The 25,667-nt window shown below is 35.8% G+C and overlaps 1 protein-coding gene across 2 annotated transcripts in view; it reads right to left on the bottom strand.

Annotated features, from left to right (window-relative positions):
• Gria4 (glutamate ionotropic receptor AMPA type subunit 4) overlaps window positions 1-25,667 on the bottom strand; it is a 403,578-nt gene that overhangs the window by 21,816 nt on the left and 356,095 nt on the right. The window lies entirely within an intron of this gene.

The raw sequence follows: 25,667 nt of genomic DNA, 5'->3' as shown, positions 1-25,667 counted from the left end.
ACTGAATGTGGGATATTCTACGACATGATGCCATGAATGTCTAAGCCTTGCTGTGATGAGTAAGCTTGCTTCTGTTCTGAACTTTGGATTCTTCTACCTTCTAGATTCTGCTCCTTGATCTTCCTAATATGATTTATATTCCATGGACCACAGGTCATATTTCTTTTATATCATTGCATGTTTCCTAAAAGTTTAAATGACAGCTTTAAGGATTTATAATCTTGAGAATTTTTTTAGTCAATGTGTAGACTAGAGGTTATCATCCTTTCTCACTTCACAGATATGATCGTGGAGGCCTAATGACAGTTAGGTGACTTGTCCAGCAAAACACCGCTGACTGGGAGTCATCTGCCTTCTTGTCCAGTGCTCTTTCCCAAGTAATTTGATGACCTGCTCCTTGTCAAAGCACCTTCCTCTGGGCAAAGGCTATTTTCATCCTGGTACATCTCTCTGAGGAACTTGAGCTTTTCCTGAGAAGCTTGCCAGACTTGGTGGGATTTTACTGGTTTAAGCTGTGGGGGCATTTGACGTATATCTACTTTGCATGAATAAGTTGGTATCTCTGACCTCGCTATTACACTCTTTTTCATGTAAACCCTGAAAGGCAAATGATCTTGTCAATCCAACACTTACTTCTTAAATATGGGCAGAACAGTTGCAGTCAATCTTCTATAAGAAGTGATATCATTAAACTCTATAGTGGTGATTTAAGTACATGGTAGCACAGCCTTTTCTCCCAACGTTGAAATAAGATGTATATTTACAATATGATGTTCTCAGTTATCTAAATTCTAACTTTTCAATTCCTAAGAATATCATCACAAGAAACTTTTCTGATCTTTTATATTAGATAGGAAAATTTACTCAGATGGAATAACATACAATAAAATAACAAGACCGTCGCAAAACCCAATCTGATGTTGAATTTTTGCTTCTCTTCCTTTTCTATGCTTAACTATGTTTAATAATCATGATTCTGAAAAGTGTGCCTGCACTCACATTTTCATTTCTGTAATACTGGACTTATCACCTAGCACCAGGTCCACTGTCTGTTTCACTCCCTTAGCACCCAAAGTCAGAATGAACTCTATTCTTTGTAGAGATTTGGCATATTCACAAACAGCTTCCAGGATTTGTGATTGCCTCAAGGTGTTACTGTAACTTTTCTGAAATTCAAGGCCTATGTGTATTTTTAAAGTGTAATATTGCTATCATATGAGTAGGCTGACTCTATTCAACAAATGAGAAAAGTGGGGCTTTAAGTTTAATGCTATTCACTGGGAACACCTACTTAACATTGGAGTTGAATCTACTCAGCACACCAAGCCTTTATATGCACATCCTCTCTGTCTTTAGCCAGAGTAGATTCCTGATAGCTCCAAAAGTATTTTGCTTAGGATTGACTTCAAACTGAATAGACCCTTAATTGGTAATTTCTTTCCTTATTCATCTCACATTTTCTACATCTTTTATTTGTCCACTTACTGACTTATTCATTCAACCAATATTCCATGCTTAACTATCTGAACCACTTTCATAAGGTCTCTCTCAGTAACCTCAGATCATGTAAGGATAACTACTTCTGTGTGTTACAGTCACAGCTCAGTCATAGACTTGTTTGCAATTTAATCTGTGTTGTGCTTAGATAGCAGAACCTTAGAGAGCCATATCTTATGGGACTAAAGTAGCTCAGTCAAGATGCAAAACAAGGCATAGATGTGATACTCAGTAACTGGTACTACATGGAAATACTTTTGAGGGACCCAGATAAAGCAGAAGACTAAGGTGGTGGGCCATGAGAAGGGATCTTTCTGCTGTAGAGACTAACAGACTTGTGGAACTATATGATATGAAGTATGTTCTAAAATAAAATGCTTCAAAAATTTTATCAAATGTTGGCAAAAATATTAATAATGAAATATTAACACTCTATAAGAATAATGAGAGGTAATTTATCTATAAAATAATAGAGGATGGTGTTTCATTGGGATTATTGCTGATTCATGCACTTTGTTTCTACAGTAGACATGATAAAATCAGATGTTATTTGTGTTTTAGCATCAAGGAGAATATAATATTTTCATCTATATTTAAAAATAAAGGGCCCAGGTAAGATGTTTTGCAAATCTATCTTAATTTGGCTACATTTTTCCCATAAAACACTTTTAGATAAGACTTTTGTCACTAACTTTACTAATTGGAATAGTTAATACAGTCATTAGAGAAATTAAATGTCATATCTATCATTAATAAAGACTAAATGCCATGTGCACATTTAGTCTGACTTGACTGAAATTTATTTCACTTCATATTTTATATTTAGCTCACAAAATGTGTCTGGCTCACTTTCACTTTCAAATATTTCAGAATTCCCAGAAAATTCTTGGGTGAGAACAGCTTCAACTTTTCTTTCTAGTATAGTATCTTAGGCTTTTTTTTTTACAGTAGGCAAGTATTTGGAGCTTATTATACAAAATAATATTTGTGTTAATACATTTTCTCTCATAATCTTGTCTTTCTTATTGGGTTTTGGCTAGGTGAAAGAATAGTAAAAACAGAAAAAGGAGCCTGAGTGATAAAATTGTTGTTTACAAAGGATTAGCTAAAGAAAGGAGAGTGTCTGTATTTTCCAGTGCTAAGAGCAATGTGTGGGCTCAGAAAAAGAAGAACATGAGAATTTTTGGTCAAAGAACTTTGTTTTGCCGTTCATAAAGATAGTATTGAGTTTACACCTTTATCCATAAAGGTAATAATCTGCTTATTTTACCTTCTTTATTTTAAACATATATTTTGTCCCTATATGACCTTTGTGCTCATGTGTGTAAATGAGTGTGTAGTAGTGCATTGTGTGGGGGTCAGAGGATGTACTTGGGTAGTGAGCCTCCTCTTCTACCATGTTTGAAACAGTGTTATTTGTTGTTCACAGCTGTGTAAGCACAGCTAGCTGGCTCATGATGTTCTGGAGATTCTGTCTCAGCCTCCCTTCCTTGTAGAAAAACTGGGATTATGCATTTTACTCTTTCCTAGGGTTATGAGAACCCGAATAAGGCCAGCATGACAACTGCTTTGCAAATGGAACCTTTATCTTTCTGCACCCTTAATTCCTTACCTTTTAGAAAACAGGGTTCACAACACAAACACATTAAAATGTGCAATAATTATTATCAATTAGATTCAAAATGACAAAGCTGAAGTTCTATTTTTCTGTTTTCATTGTGTGTGTGTGCATGATATGTGTGTGGAGCATGTGTGCCATAGCATGCATGTGAGGGTCAGAAAACAACTGTGTATCTTCCCTTGGGAACTCTTTTGTGGAAAAACAATGTGAAAAAGATACCAAAGACAATAATGAGGAAGGTGAACATACCATGGAAGTAATTGAAAGTCAACATCAAGAAGCCAGTGGGGAAGGGTATATCAGCAGCTGGAAAGAGTGCTCAAGAAAATATTTTCCTCTCCTATGTTTTTTTTGGTATAATTGCCATATAATGCATTAAAAAAATCTTATGAAGTCTAAATTACTTGAGCTTGATAGTTTATCCTGATGTTATTTAAAAAATAGATATTATTAAATTTATAACAAACTTTTATTAAAAACTTGCTTGATAACAATGTACTTTGTGAGAAATATTTTGGAGTTTAGTTTAATAATTTTATACTATCTTGTCTATCATGTTTTAATTAATAATCACTATGAATATTCTATATACAGAGAAATGAACAACTAAAGACTTTAAATCTCAATGGAAGTTGGTATTGATATTTAATGAGGAGAGAAAAAATGAATGCAGTAACATACAACTATTATGATTTATGTGAAGGTTTCCCTTTTATCCTGTTTTAAAATTTGTAAGTGGGTATTGAAATAACTACTATACATAGGTAGCAATCTGATTTTTTAATGCTGGTGGGTTAAAAAAATATAAATTTATAAAGAAAAAGGGATTAACAAATATTTGGGGGAGGGGTTTCCTTCAAATGGATGGAACCCATTCTTTTGAAAGAAAACTCCCCTCTTACCTTGGTCCTGGAGCTGGTTAGTTCTCCTCTGTCCTCCTCCTAGGGGAGAAATACCCAAAGTTAAACAATAATAGAACATGGTCTTGTATTAAAGTCAAGTTCAGTTCTGGCCAACCCCTTCCTCAGGTCTCACATGATACTACCAACTGTCTGATATGATGGGGCTTCCACAGAATCTGATTGAAACCCATTTTAAATATTAAGCCAAAGGGAATGAACAAAGTTGTGTAGTGTCACCTGCTCAATTAGTTTGTCTAACCAGAGAACTCTAATAAGTTTCAGACTGGCTTATAACAGGAAATTTCATGGGATGGCACTGCTTGAAACAGGTTAAAGAACACCAAGAGTTTCCTCTTGCACATGGAAATGAAATTATAGTGCTAGGAACAATATTGTGTTTCTAGTTGAACTTAATTTGATCCAATAAAAATAATAATTATTGTAAAAATTGGAAATAACATGCCGAGGGAACATTAGATGGGAAGATGAGGAAAGTCTCATCTAAAATAGGAAACAATAGGTGATTTTTTTTATGTTGATTTTTACCTACCATCAAGGCTTAGGTTTGAGTTCATGAGAGCTCAGGGCACTATAACCATTATCAGGTGCACTTTTTCCTCTTTAGATCATCTGTATTTAATTAAGACTCCTGTTGTCTTTAGACAGATGCACAGCATAGTGAAAGAAGTTTTAGTATTCAATAATAATGAATAATGTCCACAATAGCACCCCAGTCACTCATCAGCTACATGACATGTGTTCCCATAGTGTCACATGTCTGGATGAATATAACATTAACTCCAATTGGTTGCTAGAATCAAATCTGAGAATATATCCATTTACATATGGCTTGTACATGACAGCTATTCTTAAATATTTACTTTTCACTGTAGAGTTTCCAAAATATTTGAATTATCTTACCTCTGTTGAGAGTATTTCCTATTTAACTGATCTTAAAGTCAGTTTACAGTTACCCTTTGGCATAATTTTAGAGAGGGTGGATGACTAACTCCCATACAAAATCAAATACCAGACAATTGATTGAATTCTGTGAGACATAAAGGAGAGTAGAGACCAAGAATGAGCCTGAACCCATACAAGATCATGTGCTATTTTATTTAACTTTGGGTAACTTATTTAAAAACTTCATCAAGTAAAATGACATCAGGTGAGCAGATGGATGCATGTTGGAACCTCAATTGTCCCAGTATGTTACAGAGACTGGAAAATGAGGTGCATTGTCTATAGTATCCTAATGGTTGTTATGAAAATGTGCGGGGGGGGGGCATGGCAAATTCTGTGTTACATTAGGAAATCTTATTTCCATCTGTCACTCTATCTGGTTTGCACTCGGGTCACTTCACGAATTTTAATGACCTTCAAGTTTCATGATATAAACATGATGTAATAAAAGTTTTCCAATTGCAACATAATGTTCTCCTTGGTAAATATACTAAAAATTTCTATCCTAAAAATTCATTGTTTTTCCTTCTAAACATTATAAAATTATATACTACTTTTTTCTGAAACAAATACAACCAAAAATTGTAAATCATGCTTAAAATAAAAAAAAAAAACTATACATTTTATCTTATAAAACACACATTTCATCCATGGTTGTCACAGTTTTGAACTAAAATCTTTGTGTTTAGAAATAATACAGGAATCAAAGAGAGAAAGCAACTATAGATACCTGGGCTCAAAATTTAAAATTATCATGCAGCATTTACACTTTGGGGGTAAGTGGTGGTTACTTGAGATAAAAAAATGGGAAAGAAATTATTATTATTACTATAATGTCCTTAAAAGCCATCTTCTCAAGTACAATATATTTGAAAGATCATATTATACGGAGGAAATTCTATGTCTCACATCTGCATATGAAAATAAAAGAGTTGTTCTCATAGTATTCAAACAAATATACACATTAATTCTACCTTTTGATTAATTCTACCTATGGATTTTCTTTTTTTTTTTTGGGTTATAGCTTCTTTTTTTGTATTTTATTTTATTTTTTTTATTAAAGATTTCTGTCTCTTCCCCACCGCTGCCTCCCCTTTCCCTCCCCCTCCCCTAATCAAGTCCCCCTCCCTCGAGCCCAAAGAGCAATCAGGGTTCTCTGCCCTGTGGGAAGTCCAAGGACCACCCTCCTCCATCCAGGTCTAGTAAGGTGAGCATCCAAACTGCCTAGGCTCCCACAAAGCCACATAGGTGCCTCATCAAACATGTGAAGCCAGAATTTTATTTCATATTCATTCACATAGGTGTGTAAGACTTGCATCTCTGTCTGAGAAATATTTTTACCAACACTTTTCCATTTCACAGTATAACAGATCACAGCACAAGAAGTTCCTATCATTTGAGACTGACTCTCCCCATCTTACAACTCAAAAGAGGTCTAGAGAGTTCTAATACTGAAATACACAGCCCGGCAGCTTCTCACCTGAAGTTTTCTGAAGTAGGAACCAAGCTGGTTCCCACCACGTGCTACTTTCTAAGAGGCTGAGAATCTCTTCTAATTTTTCTTGATTGAACAAGTCCGATATTGGAGATTAATAGGCCAATAATTTTCTATATCTTTGTGGAAGCAGCTTTAACCATGGCAAAGTCCTTTTCTTTTTCTTTTTTGGCTGATTTGTTAATGACCTCTGTATTTCCTCAGTTAAATAAGAATTTATCCTATTTTTAACTTAAATTTAAATTTATGAAAATTTGATTCCTATGTGGATATTTTTAATGTGCCTTGACATTATCAGCATTGGCAAAACTGAGACAAAGAGAGAATTTAAAGATCTGTATTCATATTTAAAAATGCATACTTTCTGGTAAATCTTTTCCCATAAGAGCACTGGAGAAAGGAGTCAGAAGACGTCAGTTCTAACCTCAGCTGGGGAACTCCGGGCAAGTCACCTAACCCTTGTTTACAGTGTCATCTCTACAATAACGTGACAGAATGGAGTAAGAAGTTAAGCACATATTTGAAGAGAGTGACACATTATGCTATCTCAGTGAACATTTCACTTTAGAAAGATACCGGGCAATGATTTTGAATGTTCTCTTTGAGCCAAATGTAAACACCCTTAAAAGTGAGCAAATTAAGCAGAAAATTAAATATTAGATGAACAGATATTTTTTGGTCAATGTGCTATTCACATTATTATATTATTTAGTAGTAAGTAACTAACTGTCATGGGAGATGGTGCCAGGCCAGTTCTCTTGCGTCCTGCAGTTTCCTGAGTAGCTTCAAATGTAAAACAGGTACTACCTTAGGTCCTTGGTACCTGCTCCAAGATTTCTACTACAAAATTTTGCTTTTATGTTAAAGATTCTAGTGATAAGAAAGTGTGACTTGTGGCCATGTGGTGGTGGCACAAACCTTTGTTTCCAGTACTTGAAGGCAGAGGCAGGTGGATATCTGTCAGTTTGAGGTCAGGCTGATCTACGGAGTGAGTTCTAGGACTGCCAAAACTGTTGCACACAGAAACCCTGTCTGGAAAAACTGAATTTAAAAAGGAAAGGGTGGAAATGGGACTGGAGACAACATTTCTTTTCAATTTTTGAAAGTACTAGGTGCAAATATCTAGACAGAGAGAAATCTGAAAGCTGGAGTTGATGAAGTTTAGTCACAGTAGTGCCTGTTGGCACTTCAGAGAGAGACTCAGGAGGTAGTCATTCTTGGTTGTTTTTATCTGTCTCTGTCAGTGAAGCAACACGGAAGAGAAATCCATGTATGTTTTCATTTACTTTGAAAGTGAGTAGCTGTTAGTATCTCTTTTATTTGATCAAAGCTCAAATATAATTCTCACTTCTGTTAGCTGCTAAACAGCACTCACTTTAATGTTTTCTTAAAGACTTATCTGTGCTCATTTTGTTCAGAGAGCACTCCAGAATAAAAAAAGAACTATAACCTAAGTGAACTCTAGTTAATTTCAATACGATAGCTATATGAATTGGTGTAGTCAGGTAGATTTTAAAGCCAATTTCTGTGACATTTCGGTATTTTAGACGTTGAAAAACAAGACTGAAGTAGAATCGGTGGTTTCATGCTTTTAATTTTTCTTTGTTGTTGAGTTGTGTGCTATGAAAGTTATACATTGAAATGCTGTCATATTGTTTTTGGAAGTGGTTTTCATATTTTGTGCATCTTTCCTAGATTTTAGATTGCAAGAAACTGTGGGATTTACTCATATAAAAGAAATGGTGTTCAGTTATGAAAAATTCTGCATATCAAAAACAATAAACAGAGCTAAAGGCATTTCAATTGTTTGCTAGTCTACTCATCTTTTATTAAAAATATCTTTTAATCAGTCGATTGCTTGCCTCTCAGAATGCTCAGTCATCTGAAGAAGTAAAAGACAGTTTTCTATTTAGGTATTTCCTTGCATGTGATCCTGTAACAATCTTAGATGTCTGCTAGTTCTTTCTGAAACCAACAATTAGAGGTCTACTTTGGGCATGAGAAGAAAGCTTTAAAGTAAATGGACTTAGTTTTCTTATTATAACTTAAGGAAAAATATAATTCTAAATAAAAAAAATACTATTTCCTACATTGTTCTGTAACTGCAAAACTTTTTTATCTTCTCTTTCTTAAATAAGATATTATAAAACTTGTTCCAGTTTGGCTGATACTATCTTGAGACACAAAAAGTTTATCTCATCTATAGTGGTGTGTGAATACTTTCTTACATATTCTAATGAAGTAGATGGTGAAGTTGATTTTCATGTTTGCAGAAGATCAGTGTTTATCTGTGATCTCTTAAGTGGATGATTCTCATCAACATAAAACTGCATTAAAGCATCACTGCAGAGAATGTTACAATGAGGAGTAGTAACCTTTAGACAGCTGTTTTTCACCTGTAGGTCATGACCTTTTTGGAGGTCAAATGCCCCTTTCATGGAGTCCCCTAAGACCATCAAAAATACATATATTTACATTATTTTTCATAACAGTCACAAAATTATAGTTATGTAACAGCCAAGAAGATAATTTTATGGTTGGGGGTCACACAACATGAGGAACTGTATTAAAGGGTCACAGCATTAGGAGGGTTGAGAACCATTGCTTTAAGGCGTCTTATATTAATGTCCACTTTACTATGTGTATTTCTAGGGCTTTAACTTGTATGTGTATACATGATACAAGATATTCTTTATCTTCCTAATTATTGCATGTATAAAGAGTCTTATTTTACCTTCTCTTCTCTAGTTTCTCCCTAATCTGTCTATATTCTCTCAGGTAAGAATGGTCTGGAACTATAAGGGGCGGGGATCTATTGCAGTATTGTTAGAAGCCTTCTCTTTTTTCTCCAGATTTATAAGAGCTAGTTAAGAACTGTGATCCTGAGCAGCCTGAACTAAGGCTGCCATACCTTTCTGAAAGGCCCAGGCCATACTCTACCCTACTGAAAGTCATAGGCTGCCCCTACCCTGCATGCTTTAATTTAGGAAGATGTCTGAAGAACTGCATATGCTAACATTGTTACATTTACTACTTAATCTTTGCTGATCTTCTCAGGCTACACCAAGAGCTATTCATAAATGAAATACAGAGAATTTTCTCATTTAAAAGCCAAGTAAACCCATGTTTCATCTATAGATGTCATAGTCCTATGTGCTGAGATGTTATGTTTAGGGAGCTTTCCTGACACATTCTCTTCATCGAATAGTTATTTAAAAAAAAAGATTTTAGGAACCAATTTGTAGTCATTGTGCAAATGTGTGATATAGAGAATAACAAACAAAACCTTATACTGGAAAATTTAAGCCTGGATCTAATGAATGTTGAGTATGAATGTACAGGTAAATTTAATGTTAAAATAACAAAGGGAAGCATGACTGTGTTTTACTCAATTGTAAACTTCAAAGTGTGGGAATACAGTGTTTTCACAAACTAACCCCATGCATACATTAACGTTTGCCTGTGATGTTAGCCCCTCTTTTTGATGATGGCACAGGTACCTCTCCTGTGTTGGGAGTGCACTCATCTTATGGCTGTACACTCTAACTCACTCTGGCCAGGTACAGTTGAGGATGCTGAAAGTCTCAAATGGCTAGGTTTTCTGGTGCAGGGTGTTTGCCCCCAGCCAAGATGTAATGAGAGCAGCTTGCCTATATAGTTTGCTTAGATGAGCAAATTCAGTTCAACACAAAATGAGAAACATCAGGCTCAGCTTTACTGGTACTTCCTGCTCATTTTCTGCCTTCTAGGATATTGACTTTATATATTTCTCCACCTACCCTTCTGTAGAAGATACTTTTAGATGCTACAATAGGGTTTTTCCTTTCTCATTTGAATATCGACATTGTGTCTCTTTCTAGTTCTTAGCTTTACAGAATATGAGGCAAGTGCATGAATTGAAAGAGCAATAGTTTGAAATTTTCTTGAATATCACAGCTGGGGTCTAGTCTTGGTTTCCTCATCAAATCAAGCTTCCAAAGCTTAGACTCCACAATTTCTCTTGTAGAAATTTTATTTTATTAAATATATATTTCTTTGATATATTAGAAGCTAAAATAACCAGAAAAACCCTACTTATCCCGGCCATAAAAGTCACTAAAATATAAGTGTAAAGACAAAAATGAAGAAAAAAAAAACACAACTAAATACTAAATTTTGCAACTGCCGCATGTACCCAGAATGGACAACTAACAAATCACCTGGAAAAACTCAGCTGGAAGCCAGCAACCATCTATAGAATTATGTGCCAGAGGATTTGAATCTATGGGAAGAGAAGTAAAAAGACATCATGCATGGTGTATCATCTAGAGACCTAGAAAAAGAGCAATGATTCTTTCCTCTTACAGGGACCTCTCATTTTAGCCATTTTTTTCAACTACTGAATGGCTAAATTTAAAACCTTGAATTTCTGATGGTTGCAGAAAGATCCATGTCTTTTACAGTGCTCAAACATCTGAAAACGGAACGATGAAGTAAATGGATCTTTTCTTGCCATAATTTTCCCCAGGACACATTTGCCCCAGGTAAACACACATGCATTTACCACATGACATCTCAATTTCTGAATATAAAATAATTGTTCCTCACAGTACATGTCAGCATCTCTGTAAAGAACTAGGGAGTCTTTAAGTGCAATAGTACTGGGAGAACTTGCATGCTTCAGTGTTTCTGTTAATGCTGGAAGGCAATGCTGTGGGAACTCCTTCAGGCAATGACCTTGGGATGCTGGCCCACTTTGAGCGTGGTCTTGGGTACAATTTGTGCAGATTTAGGTGTATGTGTGAGCCCCTTGGCTGCTGGATTTGATTCCAGTTCTCCTCCACTCATGTAGAGGAATGGTGATCACTACTTTTTCTGTGGGTTCACCCTGAATTAAAAAAAAAAAAAAAACCTTTATTATACTCAATTATGGGTTAGTGTGGTACTATTTTTTATTATAAATTACAATGGATGGGTGCACACATGGCTAGAGTCCATGCCTGCTGAACTACAAAGACGGCTGAACTACCCCTCCTCAGCTTAGCTACCCCTTTGGCGTGAAGCTGCAAACACATTTGGCTGCCCTGCTACAGTGACTTAACAGTTTCTCTCTGGCCCGTCCATGTGATTTGTTCCCACCTCTACTCTGGGCTTCTGGGCTTCTCTGGTTTGTGTTCCCAGTTTGGATTTGCAAATGCCTGGTGTGATAACTAAATTTCTTAGTAATTAAATTTCTGGTAAGTCAGGTACTAAACCTGCCTCATTGCTGCTGGTTGCATGTCCCTGCCCTGCATCAGCATCTGCAACACCCACAGTCAATAAAGATTATTATGCCTACAACAATTTTCTGAAACTATAACAGAGATAAGTTAATTTGATTAACAAATAAAATAAATTTGAGAATTGTAAACAAACCCCAAGATAATTGCAGACAATATCACCAACCAGAAATTTAACGGCATTTTTGTTTTTACTATGGATGGAATTCTGCAAATTATATGAGGTTCCTAGTACATACATTTTTATGATCATAAGGTTTAGCTTTATTCTTCATATTATGACCTTAAAGAAATGGTGTGATAACAGAGTCAAGAATTAGAAACTTTTAGATACTTTACATACTGGTAATGAGAAATTAGCTGAAAGGATTCATACAATTGAAAATGATAACCTTAATCTGATAGGCAAAATTCAATCTATGTCAATGGGATATGAAAGAGTATTGAGAATACTCTTATAAAAGAGTACTGAGAGATTATCTGAAAGGATTTATAATGTTGAAATTGACAATCAAATTCTGTTAAAATGTTATCAGGTAGCAGATAGAACCTGTCTCTAGGAAGGCAACCTGTACATCATCCAAATAATATCCAAGGATGAGAAGTTAATGTTAACAGAATACCTTGGAATGTTTAATATCTTGGAGTTACATATGTAGAATGAGGACCATAAATTATTTGATTAGATGAAATCATTAGAAATAATCACAAGTCAAGATTCAGGCTTTACAAAAGACAGTAAAAAAAGATTTGAATGGATTGGGGAACTTGTCAGAATAGATAATCAAAGAGAGGAGGTACAGGCAAAAGATTTAGCATTGCCAGTACTACTCAGAGTCAGAGATTATCAAGAATTTTAGCTACTTATCCTGTTTCTACCTCTGAAAAGCCAGCAAATACGCAATACCCAAAATAGATACAACGAATGTACATGAAACCCTGTAGCTATGAAAGATCTAAAATAAATTAAGCAAGCAGTAGTACCTTATGGCACACATTCACCATTTGTTAGGGAGAGGGTAAAGATAAGGACTTCAAGCAATAAGGTTACTCCACATAAGGGGCTTCAATTAGTCTCAGCAGTCCTTGAAGACGGGCCACAGTTACAATGCAAGTGCTATTGGAGAGAGGAGACTAAGACATTAAAAGAGTAAAGAAGAATCAAAGGATTTAATGCTTTCCAAGATCATTTTCTTGGTGAGGACTATTATGCTCATCCACAGAGTCAAGCTATAATGAACACATTTTTTCCCTATGTCATAAAACAGCCTTAAATGCTTAGGACAGGATTCAAGAATGGCAAAAAGAACTGAATCGCATATTAAGGATAAACAAGGCCCAAGAGAAACCTTTAGTGACTTTTTACAAAGATTAGCTAAAGCTGTACTAGTAGGGATAACAGATCCAAAAGCTAGGCAAGTACTTATTGAATCTTTGGCTTTTAAAAATGCCAACTAGAATGCAAAAGATACTTGGGCCTTTAAAGGTCAGATCAGCACCAATGGATCCTGCACACAGTAAATGTTTACTCACTTGACTAAAATACTGAGGCTTGCGTAGAAGAAGTGATTTTGAAAGGTATGAAGAGACATCAAAATGCCAAATGTTTTAATTGTGTTAGAATTGGACATCTGAGAAGTCATTCTAGACAAGGTGTTCCTTGAAATAATGTTTCTTCTGGGAATGACAAAAATAGAAGGTCTCAATCTTCTGGATTATATAGAAGATATGGCAAAGGACAACATTGGATCAATGAATGTAGAACAACAAGACAATCCCTTACCATCGGGAAACTCATTGAAGGGCCTCTTGCAGGCCCAAAAGTCAAACGTGGTTCAGTCAATCCCAGTCACTGTGGAGGACATGTCTCCCCAAGAAAATTTAAAAAATCCAGTGCCCATTGTAAAAAACCATACTGCTCTGGATAACAGAATAAACATGGAAGATGAATCAAAAAATCCTAATAGAAAATATGAAACATATGTTTTGGCAGACTTCTATCAATGATCCAAGACCAAAGCTAAGAGTGCATATAACTAACATTGTCATTGAGGGATTTCTGGATGTGACTATTATTACTCTAAAATATTGGCATCTGAATTAGCCTCTTCAGGACGCAGATTTCAATTCCTAGGAATTGGAACCCTATCTCAAAATAAAGCACAAGATGGGTTGAATGCATAAAGTCAGACAAACAGTAAGTAAGGCTGAGATCATAGGTGGCTAATATAGCAGTAAATCTATGGGGTTGTGATCTACTGCAGCAATAAAATACCCAAATTAACATTCCTGTGGCATCAGAAACAGAACATAAACCATTTCATGTTTCTGGGAGAGATATAATAAGGTCATATAGAAAACAGTCATGAGTTACTCAGGCTGTACAAAAACACAAAATAACTAGCAAACCTTCAGAGGTACCAATGGCCCTACCTTTAAAATGGTCAAGTAAGGAATAAATATAGGTTAAACAATGGTTTTTAACAGAAGAGAAACCCCAGGCTTTAGAACAGCTGGTACAGGAGCACTAGATCCTTACCATATTGAAGAATCAACTAGTCCTTGGAATTCTCCTGTATTTGTTAAAAAGAAATCTGGAAAATGTTGACAGTATTAAGTGTTGTCAATAAGGTAATTCAATCAATGGGTCCTCAATAATTTGGAATTTCCTTGCTTTCCCTATTACCTAAAAATGACCCCTTACAGATATTGATTTAAAAGATTGTTTCTGCACTATACTTTTACAAGAAAAAGACAGAGAAAAATTTGCCTACACAGTGTCCACATAAAATAATTCTCAGAATACTGGGAGATATCAATGGAGGGTCCTCTCCAAGGATATATAAAAAAACCCATCCTGTGCCAATATTTTGTAAGTCAGTCATTGGAAATAATACATAAGAAATTTCCTAAATCTATAGTTTACCATTACATGGGTGACATTTTGCTTTTTAATTCAAATGTCGATACTTTAGAAAGATTGTTTGAAGAAGTAAATTTGCCTAAATGGGGAGTACAAATTGCTCCTAAACAAATACAAAGAGGAAATTTTACCAATTATCTAGGTTAAAAAATAGGTTTACAGAAAATTAGAATACAAAAATGCACAAAGTAGAAGAGATCAATTGTGGATTCTTAATGACTTTCAAAATTTGCTAGGAGACATTTCCAATCTACAGCCCACTTCTAATGTAGATTACCTGATCTAGCAATTTATTAAAAAACACCTTAGATTATGACAAAGACTTAAATAGTCCCAGGGAATTAACATCTGAAGCTGAGAAAGAATTGGCATTGACTGAAAAATTATAGAAAGCCCATGTGGATCATATGGATCTGAATTTTAACTGCATTCTAGCCATATTACCCTAGAAAATTTCCTCTGTAGGAATTTTAAAGCAGAGGAAAGATGTTATCTTAGAATGGATATTTTTACCATATAAATCAAGTAAAAAATTAAAAACTTCTGTGGAAAAGGTGTCAGAATTAATTATAAAAGGAAAATTGAGACTCTGTCAGTTATCAGAAATAGATCCAGCTGAGATTATAGTACCTTTTACTAGTGATGAAATTTAAAAAAAAAATATGGGAAGACAATGAAGCCTGGCAAAGAGCTTGTGCTATTTTTTTTTAGGAGAGATTAATAGCAACTATTCAAAAAGAGAATTAATTTTATAAAGAGAGCTAATTGAATCCTTCCCCACATTATATGTGACTTACCAATAACTGGAGTCCATACATTCTATATTGAGGCAAATAAATCAGGTAAGGCAGGTTACAAATCAGAAGATTCATGTAAATTGGAATAAATCCCTTATAGTTCTGTTCAAAAGGCAGAATTGTATGCTAGTCTCATGGGACTAAAGGATTTTAAAGAAACTCTCAATATAGTTACTGATTTGCAATACACAGAAAGAGTTGTTTTGCATATTTAAACCATTAAATTTATACCAGATGATACAGAATTGACTACATTATTTATTCAGGTTTAAGATATAATCAGAAATAGGTTTTGACCCTTATAGATAACACATATTTGATCCAATATTGTTCTGCCAGGTCCTCTAGTACAAGGTAATGCAGAAATTGATCCATTATTGATTGGAAATATACTGAAGGCCTCAGGTTTCATAAAAAGATCATGTCAATATCAAAGGTTTAAAATAGGAGTTTTTAAGAAGCTAAGGATATTATAAAGAGATGTCTTACTTGTTCTTTATACAACCAAATGCTGCTACTTGCAGGAAGTAACCCAAAGAGCACCCAATGAATGAAAATATGGCAGTTGAATGTTTCATTTTTTAGAATTTGGAAAATTAAAATATGTACACCACACCTTTGACTCCTATTCAAGTTTTCAATGGGCAACTGCTTTCTGGAAAAGGCTGATTTGGTACTCACATATTTACTAGAAGTTATGGCCATCATTGGTATACCTGCACAAATAAAGACAGACAATGGACCAGCATATTTCTCTAAGAAAGCAAAACAGTTTTTTGCTTATTATAATATAAAGCATATTATAAACAGTCCTACAGTTCAGGTAGTTATAGAAAGATCAAACTGAACTATAAAGGATATGTTGAACAAAAAACAATGGATGGAAAATACCCACAGAAATAGATTGCATAATGTCTTACTAACCTTGAATTTTCTTAAAGCTAATGAGAAAGCAAAAATGGCAGCAGAGAGACATTAGATAATAGAAAAAAACTGATTTAAATCAGGTGGTGTATTTCAAGAATGTGTTGACTTCAGATATGCTACGTTGGGGAAAAGGTTTTGCCTTTGTCTTCACAGGAGAAGAAAAGCTATGGATACCATCAAAATTAATAAAGATTTGGTTTGAAAAAGAAAAATCTCTTGATAAAGAGAAATGACAGCTTATCCATAGTGATGACAATCATACAGGTGTTAAGGAAACCTCATAAGGTTTGTGGAGGGTTCTGTTTTTGTCTTTGCAGGAAAATACCCATTTTCAAAAAGTCAAGAGACCTTGGACATCTAGATGCCTCAAGAAGAAAAGATACCTATCCAGAAAGAATCACCAAACAAAGAGAAATCTGACTTATGGTATCAATATCATCTGGATGGTAAAATTTCACTACCTAAACATATGTATCTCCCTACTTCTCAGTATAATAATAGTTGAGACTCACTTAAAAATTAAAGCTGGCTTTGGAGTCAGACAATGGCCATTCTTAGCTAAATTCAAACATGTTAAAATAAAAATTCAGAGTTTCTGTCTCATATCAGGTCATCTGGTATGGGACAGAAGGAAGAAAGAATTTAGGAAAATTTTTACTATGCTACTTTTCATTGTATATATGTATGTATGAATAATGTTTAAGCTTTCCACAATGAACAATAAATTATTTTGCAGTAAACTTTGAAGTTTCCAGGAAGAAGATGGGGCAACACAACAATGATTCTACCTGGTTGATATGATGTCATTATGCTGACAACACCACTTTAAGATTAGTTTTGGTTGTAAGCTACTAAAGATGATTCCAACTTGGCTAGCTGAGATGGTGCACCTTCTTACAATGTTCTGGCCAGAATTTAAAATAAGAACTTCAGAAAAGCCTTACTGAGCACTTAGAGACTATTTACATTTATACTAGACAATAAACCTGAAAATTAAGCATCACTTTAGTTTTTACAGGATCCCATAGAAATAACACTGTCCCCATAATAGCTGGAAGTAATTCTAGAAGACAATATCCCCTCTCCCAACAAAGTTTGTCCTTAGAGTTAGGGACATTTATTAGGATTTGATTATAAGTGATATAGGGTTGGAGGTGGAAATTATGTAGGGTCAGGGATCTCTTTTGAATAAAGAAAAAGAAAAGGGATTGGATGGGATATTAGGTAGACTAGTGTGAGCTTAGTCACACTAATAATAATAGTAGTAGTGAGAATATTTGTGACCTATTATTTATAGTTAATTTACATTGCTATAGATTCTTGTATAATAATACAAATTCAAATTATATTTGTTATATTGAATATGCTTCTATATGTTTACAATACTTGTGCACCTGTGCAAAATTATTTTGTCATATAGTATGCATGCATTTTTCTATCTCTGCTTAAGATATTTTGTATATTGATGCAAATTTAGGATATATTTATCATATTGTAGTATACATTTCTACCTCTGATCAAGATGCTTATGCATTGTTTACATTTTGAGGTCATTATCCTCATTTGCTGCATAGATGTTTAAGGATTGTTCAATATTTTAATATGAAGTCTTAGTCTTTAGGCTATATTGATATTATGAATTATAGGTCAATAGTCATACATGTTTGTCATACTTATAGTTTGAGTAACCAGGTTCTTCAGATGCATAGAGATTATTACCCCATAAATAGGTAATCTTCAACCACTCCAATAAAACTTTAGAATATGGCATTTAAGTAACTTAGGCTTATGTTGACATGAGACACAATTGCTCCTGGAAACACTGATCTATTACTGAGAGAATGTTGATCACAAAAGACACTCTACTTGGAGTTTTTTTTTTCTTCTTAGCAAAACTGGCCTTTGGGCAAAGACCTGGCCCTGTCTTCACCACTGACAAAATGCATACTGTCCAGATTGGACATGCAGGATACCAGCAAAAAGACTGCCAAACCTTGCCAAGACAGGGTAATATGGTTTTAAAATTTTTCCTGCCTCTGAAAATATTTTGTCAGTTATTCTAAGCCTTAGGCAAAGTTGGTTGCTCCAACATTGCAACTGAGACTTTGGGTGACTGCTCAGGCAGCCAGTTGTCTCTGTCATCTATTACAAATTTTGGAAGCTGCTTAGTTGCACTTCCTGCTTACTCAAGTTATATTATCTCCCTTCTCAGGTCTTTGATTGGGTTGAAGACCCAGTAGTCATAGTTACTTTCCTCTCATGACCTAGCCAAGCCATTTTTAATAGAAGGCTTAGACTCCTTAGGATAGGATAATTATTGAAACATTTTGCATATGCTTCTTGCTTGATATTGTTTATGCTGGTTGTAATTCTATTTTTATACTTGATATTTATTCTTATTATATATAGTTTTGTTGGGATTTGTAACTCTCTCATTTAGACAAAAGAGGGAAGTGCTGTGGGAATTCCTTTGGGATGCTCGCCCACTTTGGGTGTGGTCTCGGGTACTATATATGTAAGCTCATGTGTGAGTCCCTTGGTTGCTGGATTCGGTTTTAGTTCCCCACTCATGCAGAGGACTGCTGATCACTATTTTTTTTCTGTGAATTTACCCCTAAATAATTAAACTTTTATTATACTCCATTCTGGGCTAGTGTGAGCCTGTTTTATTTTAAATTGCAACAAGGTGAGACCAGTTTCTGCCCTGTCCATCTAATCCTTAGCCAGGTAGATGCTATCCAAAACAAAATGGGATTACAGAAGTCTACTTTTCTACAGCATCTGTCCACATGTCAATAAGGAATATGGAGGATATTTTTGCCATAATATTTAATATAAAAATTGTGTGCTTAAAGATCAAACCTATTAAAATTGCAACATAATGAGAAAGTGGCTCTTAAGCCCCCACCCTTAACTAAGGATCTATATTGGCAGTTAACAGGTGCTGGCGGAGCAAAAGGAATTTTTCTTTGGTGATATGACCACTACTTCAGTAATTGGCTTCAAATTGGCTCATGGGGTCAGGTTAAGCACTAACAGGACTCAGTGGCCTTTGCTTAAAAAAAGAAGAGCAAATGAAGTCGTCAAGGAACCATGTTAAGAGAAACCAAGAGGAATTAGTGGGGAATGTGAAGAGGGTCTGACTAATATACACTGTACACATGTATGAAATTCTGAAAAAAAAAAACTAATAAAATTCTGTGTCAAACTGCATTATTGTATTGGAATCTATCACATCTCACTTTCAGAAGACAAAAATGCACATTGATTTACTTATGAAGTGGAAGTAAAACATGCCCCTAGCATTGCTGTAGCATACATGGGCAGTCCGTTTAGATTGGGTTTCATGGTCTGAGTTGATTAGGATGACTGACCAACTCTCTTCCTCAAGGAAAAAGTTGCACTGAGATATAAACATTGTTGTATTCAGAGTCCAGAACATTAACCATTACACCATGGTGACTGGTACTTATGGCCAAATGGAATTCCATAATATTAATATCTGTGGTGGTTTGAAAGAAAATAACCTCCAAAAGGAGTGGTACTATTATAAGTATCACCTTGTTGAAATAGTTGTGGTCTGTTGTAGGAAATGTGTCACTGTAGTTGTAGGCTTTGAGGCTCACATATGCTCATACCACACCCAGTGGGACAGACCACTTCCTGTTGCCTGTTCAAGATATAGAACTCTCAGCTACCTCTCCAGCACCATGTCTGCCTGCACACTGCCATGTCACACCATGATGATAATGAACTGAGTCTCTGAACTGTAAGCAAGACACCCCAATTAAATATTTTTCTTTATAAGAGTTGCTGTGGTCACCTACAGAATGGGAAAAGGTCTTCACCAATCTGACATCTGTTAGAGGGCTGATATCCAAAATATATAAAGAACTCAAGAAACTAGATATCAACAAACCGAATAATCCATTTGAAAAAGTGGCATACAGATTTAAACAGAGAATTCTCAACAGAAGAATCTCAACTGACTGAGAAACACTTAAGGAGATATTCAACATCCTTAACTACCAGGAAAATGTAAATCAAAATGACTCTGAGATTCTATCTTACACCTGTTTGAATGGTTAAGCTCAAAAACACAAGCAACGGCTTATGCTTAGAGGATGTGGGGCAAGGGGAATACTCTTCCATTGTTGGTGGGAGTGAAAACTTGCACAACCACTTTGGAAGGGAGAGTGGCATTTCCTCAGAAAACTGGGAATCAACTTACTACATGACTCAACTATACCACTCTTGGGTATATACCCAAAAGATGCTCAATTACACCACAATGACACTTCCTCACCTATGTTTATAGCAGCTTTATTTGCAATAGCCATAACCTGGAAACAACCTAGATATCCTTCTACAGAGAAACGGATTAAAAAAATTTGGTACATTTACATAATGGAATATTAATGAACTGTTAAAAACAAGGATACTAGGAAATTTGAAAGCAAATAGATGGAACTAGAAAAAAAAGTCATCTTGAGTGAGGTAATCCAGACTGATAAAGACAAATATGGCATGTACTCACTCGTAAGTGGATATTAGCTATATAATAAAAAATAATTATGCTACAGTTCACAGGCCCAGAGAGACTAGGAGAGTTCATTGGTGAGCACCCAGATCTCACTGGGAAAGAGGGGAAATAGAAGATATTTCATGAATGGACTGAGGGCAGGTGGGGATGGGAACATGAGTGATTGTTGGGGGGTCTTAGAGGGAGACTGTACTGAGGAGCTTTCAAGGGGATGGGAAGCATTTGGGTGTAAGGGGAATCTGGACACAAAGGAATCTCCTAGGAATGTATGGAAAGGACCCCAGCCTAAACTCCTTGCAATAGAAGATAAGCAGCCTGAACTGGCTGTCTCTTGGGATCAGATAGGTGTCTGGCCCAATTGTTATCTGAGAGGAGTCATCCAGCAACTGACATAGGCAGAGGCAGAGACCCACAGTCAAACACTAGAAAGAGCATAAAGAAGTAAAGGAGCCAGAGAGGTCAAGGACACCACAACTCACACAATCAACTGACCTGGGCTCCTGAGAGTTAGCAGAGACTGACTTGACAACCAGGGAACCTGTATGAAACCGACTTAGGTGTTCTGCATATATGTTGCAGTTGTTTAACTTGGCTCTCTTAGGAAACACTGTCTCCAACTCTTTTACTGGCTTTTGGAAACCTACTTCTCATACAAGGTTGCCTTGCCCAGCCTTAATACATGAGGAGGCGCTTTAGTCTTACTGCATCTTGTTATGCCATGTTTTATTGATACTTATAGGAGACATGACCTTTCCTGAATGGAGATGGAAGAGGAGATTGAGGGTGTGAGGGTGTGAGAGAGAGAGAAACTGGGAGGAGAGTGTAGGGGGTGACTGTGGCCGGGATGTAAAATAAATAGATGGAAAAAAGAGTTACTGTGGCCATGGTGTCTCGTCACAGCAATAGAAACCCCAATCAAGACAGTACAAGTCTCATGTTTCTGTATTTAGCTTCTTTATATTTATATTAAGTACTAAAAGCTGACCTGTTTCTGATATAAAAACAAAATTTGATTCTCACACATAGTGTGCAGTCAACCTCATTTCTCTAAACTTTTTAAATGCATCTGAACTTATGATTAAGTATGTCTTACAAATTTTATATATTATAAATTTTATATATAAGATAATACATCTTTCACATACAAATTAAAATATTATTTTTCACACATCTACCCTGGAAATACAAGAAGAATTTGGTCCAAACATCCCATTAGGCCAGTGCTCTGCTACACACTGAAAGAGACAGTCTAGTAAGAAATGCTGGTTTCTACTTCCTTCTCTTAGTACCCTATCCCCATGCCATGCTGCTGCTGTGAGGCTCGCATCGCCTGCTTCACAGGAACCAGGACAGACCTAGTTTCCAAAGACTAGCTGCTGTTGTTATGAGCTCCTACAGCTGAGCATCTCCAAGTCCAATCAGGCCTTAATGTTTTCAGAATTCCCACTCAGAATTATCCTCTTTTGAAATATCACATGTTTCCTTTGATGTCTGAAGAAATTCTCTATTTTAGATACAGTTCTACAAACATCTTCAGAGAAGATAAATTTTACGTGGGAATTATTATTGTTAATAAAAGCTTTGGAAACTACAGGATTTTAATTTGCCTTCAGATATTTGTATCAAGATGTAAAGTCTTATAAGGATCAGAATAAGTCAGCAGATGAGATTCATTGCTTTATTCCTTGGTGGTTGTGTGGACATGCTGGAGAATATAAATATTTAAAAATGAACATTCTCATTTAAAACTACATAATTGTTTGAACATCTCTATTAACCAAAATCACTCTAAAAAGCTTATGAATTTATTTATCACATTGTAAAGTTGTGAGCATAGTAATTAAGATAGCATGGAAAATGTAGTAAAGTTGGTAGTATTCTCAAAGTAATTCATATAACTTTATTGTGGTATACATAATTATGGCCAATAGGTGTAAAAGGTAGCTGAACTATGGTAAATTTGAATGTGCAGGTGATAATGTTAATGGTATTAACATCAAAGTTTATCTGTTTATCACTATCTGCCACTTATATCAGGTGACTTTCTGATTGTTTTCATTACCTGGTCTTTCACTTTGAGCCCAGTGTTTGCTGTTCAAGCACTCTACTGCTGAGCAGCTACATCTCAGCCCCTACAGAGACACTTTTCAGATTAGTCACAGATGCACTCTCTACAGTGATCTTACTTGTGTTTCTTTTAAAGCTCACAGTAAAAAACAAAGTCTCGACAACTTGTTCTGTTTGTCACTTGATTCTTCTTTTCTGTGACATTTATTCCATAGCAAAATTATTTGGTTTTATTTGTTTGTTTTTAGTTCTTTTTTTAAGACAGGGTTTCTCTGTATAACAATTCTGGCTGTCCTAGTACTGTCTTTGTAGACCAAGCTGGACTTGAACTCACATAGATCTGACTGCCTCTGCTTCCTGGGTGCTAGAATTAAATGCATGCACCACCACCACCCATCACATTTTTGAACAAATATTAAAGTATGGATGCTTAAAACTCTAGGTGAAAGGAACATGATCAGCTGTTTGCCAGTCTTATCTGGTTATGATTACACAACACAGAAGGAAAAAAATGCTGTTTTATCTTTTCTCAGTTACTTAGTGAATCACAAGAGAGGTTATGAGGAAGCCACAGGTAATGACAATGACATACACATGTCTTACCATAAGCAGAGCAATGAATGCAAAACCAGATTTGAAAAAATAGTTCCTGTGGGAAAGCAGATTTAAGTTTCTACTGAATAAGTAAGACAGCTTTCAGGGACATCTGATGATGGTGTGCCCTCTGGATTTTGCTTTATGAATGCAATTAATGTGAACTTATCCATATATGCAAAATATGCTTAATAGTTAAAATCTGTATTGGTTTGCACCTCTTGAAAGACAAATCTCCTAGGGGAAGGAGAATGAGAATTTCAATTTAATGGGCCTACCTTGCTTACATGGCTGAGGATGGAGGGGGGGAGGGAGTGGAGATAGGGAAAATGTGAATGCCTTCAGTTTCCTTCCAGTGCTCTCAAAGACATGTACAAAATGACTGTGGTTTTTGCATGTAGGGGCCAGCTTGTTCAGGAAACTGTGTCATACAGAAAACAAATGCATAAACAAACTCCCCATCCAGGAAGTTGAGTTTAACAATTGCCTCATTAACAAGATCTAGTGAGGACAGGAAAAGAGGGGGAAGCCAATCACTCACTATTACAGTTCTGGACAGATGAAGTCCTTCATTGAGGTCGCCCCAAACAATGCTTGTAGTGTCGATTTGACAAAGTGGCCCATTTAAGAGGAAACTCTCTAGCCATCAATGGGAGGCAGATGCACTGTATCTTACGGCCAAATTCAGTCCCTGAAGCTTGACTTTATCAGAAGACACAAGACACAGGACACGGCAGCTATATCCACCGGGAATTAATTAAGAGAGACAGCCAGTGAATGTAATCAATAGCCTGATCAAGGATCTACACACAAGTCATAGTTGCTTTCAGCTTTGTATTTCTTATAAGTTATTTACATTAAAGTGTTTTTGTACCGGTTCCTCAACAGAAGTTTTTCTGATACCTGATTTATGGAAATTATATACCTTTTATGACACATTGTACAAGACATATCAACAAAGTCTTAAACATCTTGGTGGTAGTTTAAGTTTTTAAGAGGCTGAAATCTTTTAGTTAGGGTTCTTTCATGAGTAATTTATTAGTGTGGTGTTTTCCCTTCCAGTTTTATATGGGATATTTGTTCAAATAAACCAGAGATCAGAGCTTCAAGAATCTGTACTCAAATTTGTGTTTTCTAACTACTTTCTGTACCTACTTCCTTTAAAAAAGTTTCCCATTCACAGAATGCCCTCCCCCACACACTATATTGAGTACTATCACCCTTCTCAGTACCCATATTTGTTTCTCAAATAGATATCTCAATTTTTCCCCAACCTGGCACACCCAAGAACATCTAAGTCCCCTTTCTGAAGCCAATGAAAACAACCACAGGACATTGGCATTGCTTTCATTGTGGCTGGGCAATAGTACAATTATCATTACCTTCAGTTTTCAGTGGCTTACAAGAGACATCACTTTTCAAGACAGGTTCTTGGTTAAGCCCTTTAGTAAAGCCTGAGAGATTTTCCTCTTGAATCTGAGCTTTGTGCTTCTCTCCTAAGCAGCACTGATACCAGAGTGATTTGTCAGGTATCACTTGTGGGGCGGTGGGGGGGCACTCTAGCTCTGGTAGGTTCAAAGCAGCCTTTAGTACTTAAGGAAAATAGGGAATTCTGCTTCCTGGGTGTAAACATGAAATTTCTATGTTGAGAATGCAAAGGGGAGATTTGATCAGTACTTCTGTAAGAGTGCAAGTCTTCCTTTTAACCTATACAGGCAATGCTTTTCTTTTGAGCCCCTTGGCAGACTCTATCTACAAATAATTTTGAGTTATACTTGTTCTAACTTTACAGATCTTACTTACACCACACTCCCTTTCAAATATATGGGAGTGTGACCTGAGTAAGCACCATAAAGCCAGAGCATACTCTGCGCTTTGTAAGTGGACATGATTTCAAACAGTACCAGTGCAACCTCATCATAGTCTGAAATAGAATGATGCCATATTAAATAAAATATTGAAATGGAAAAAGGAAATCACTCTATTGAAAAGAAGTGGATTTCTTCTGACTGAGATGCTGGCATGATGTTTAAGCATAACAATAAAACGTAGACTCACTACTGACACAATGGCAGCAGGC

The sequence above is a fragment of the Alexandromys fortis genome, unplaced genomic scaffold, assembly GCF_014885135.2.
Source record: "Alexandromys fortis isolate MF-2015 unplaced genomic scaffold, M_Fortis_MF-2015_v1.1 scaffold_255, whole genome shotgun sequence".
NCBI classification, from domain to species: Eukaryota; Metazoa; Chordata; class Mammalia; order Rodentia; family Cricetidae; genus Alexandromys; species Alexandromys fortis.
Note: the sequence above shows the minus strand (reverse complement) of the source record. Positions and strands in the feature narration are given on the sequence as shown.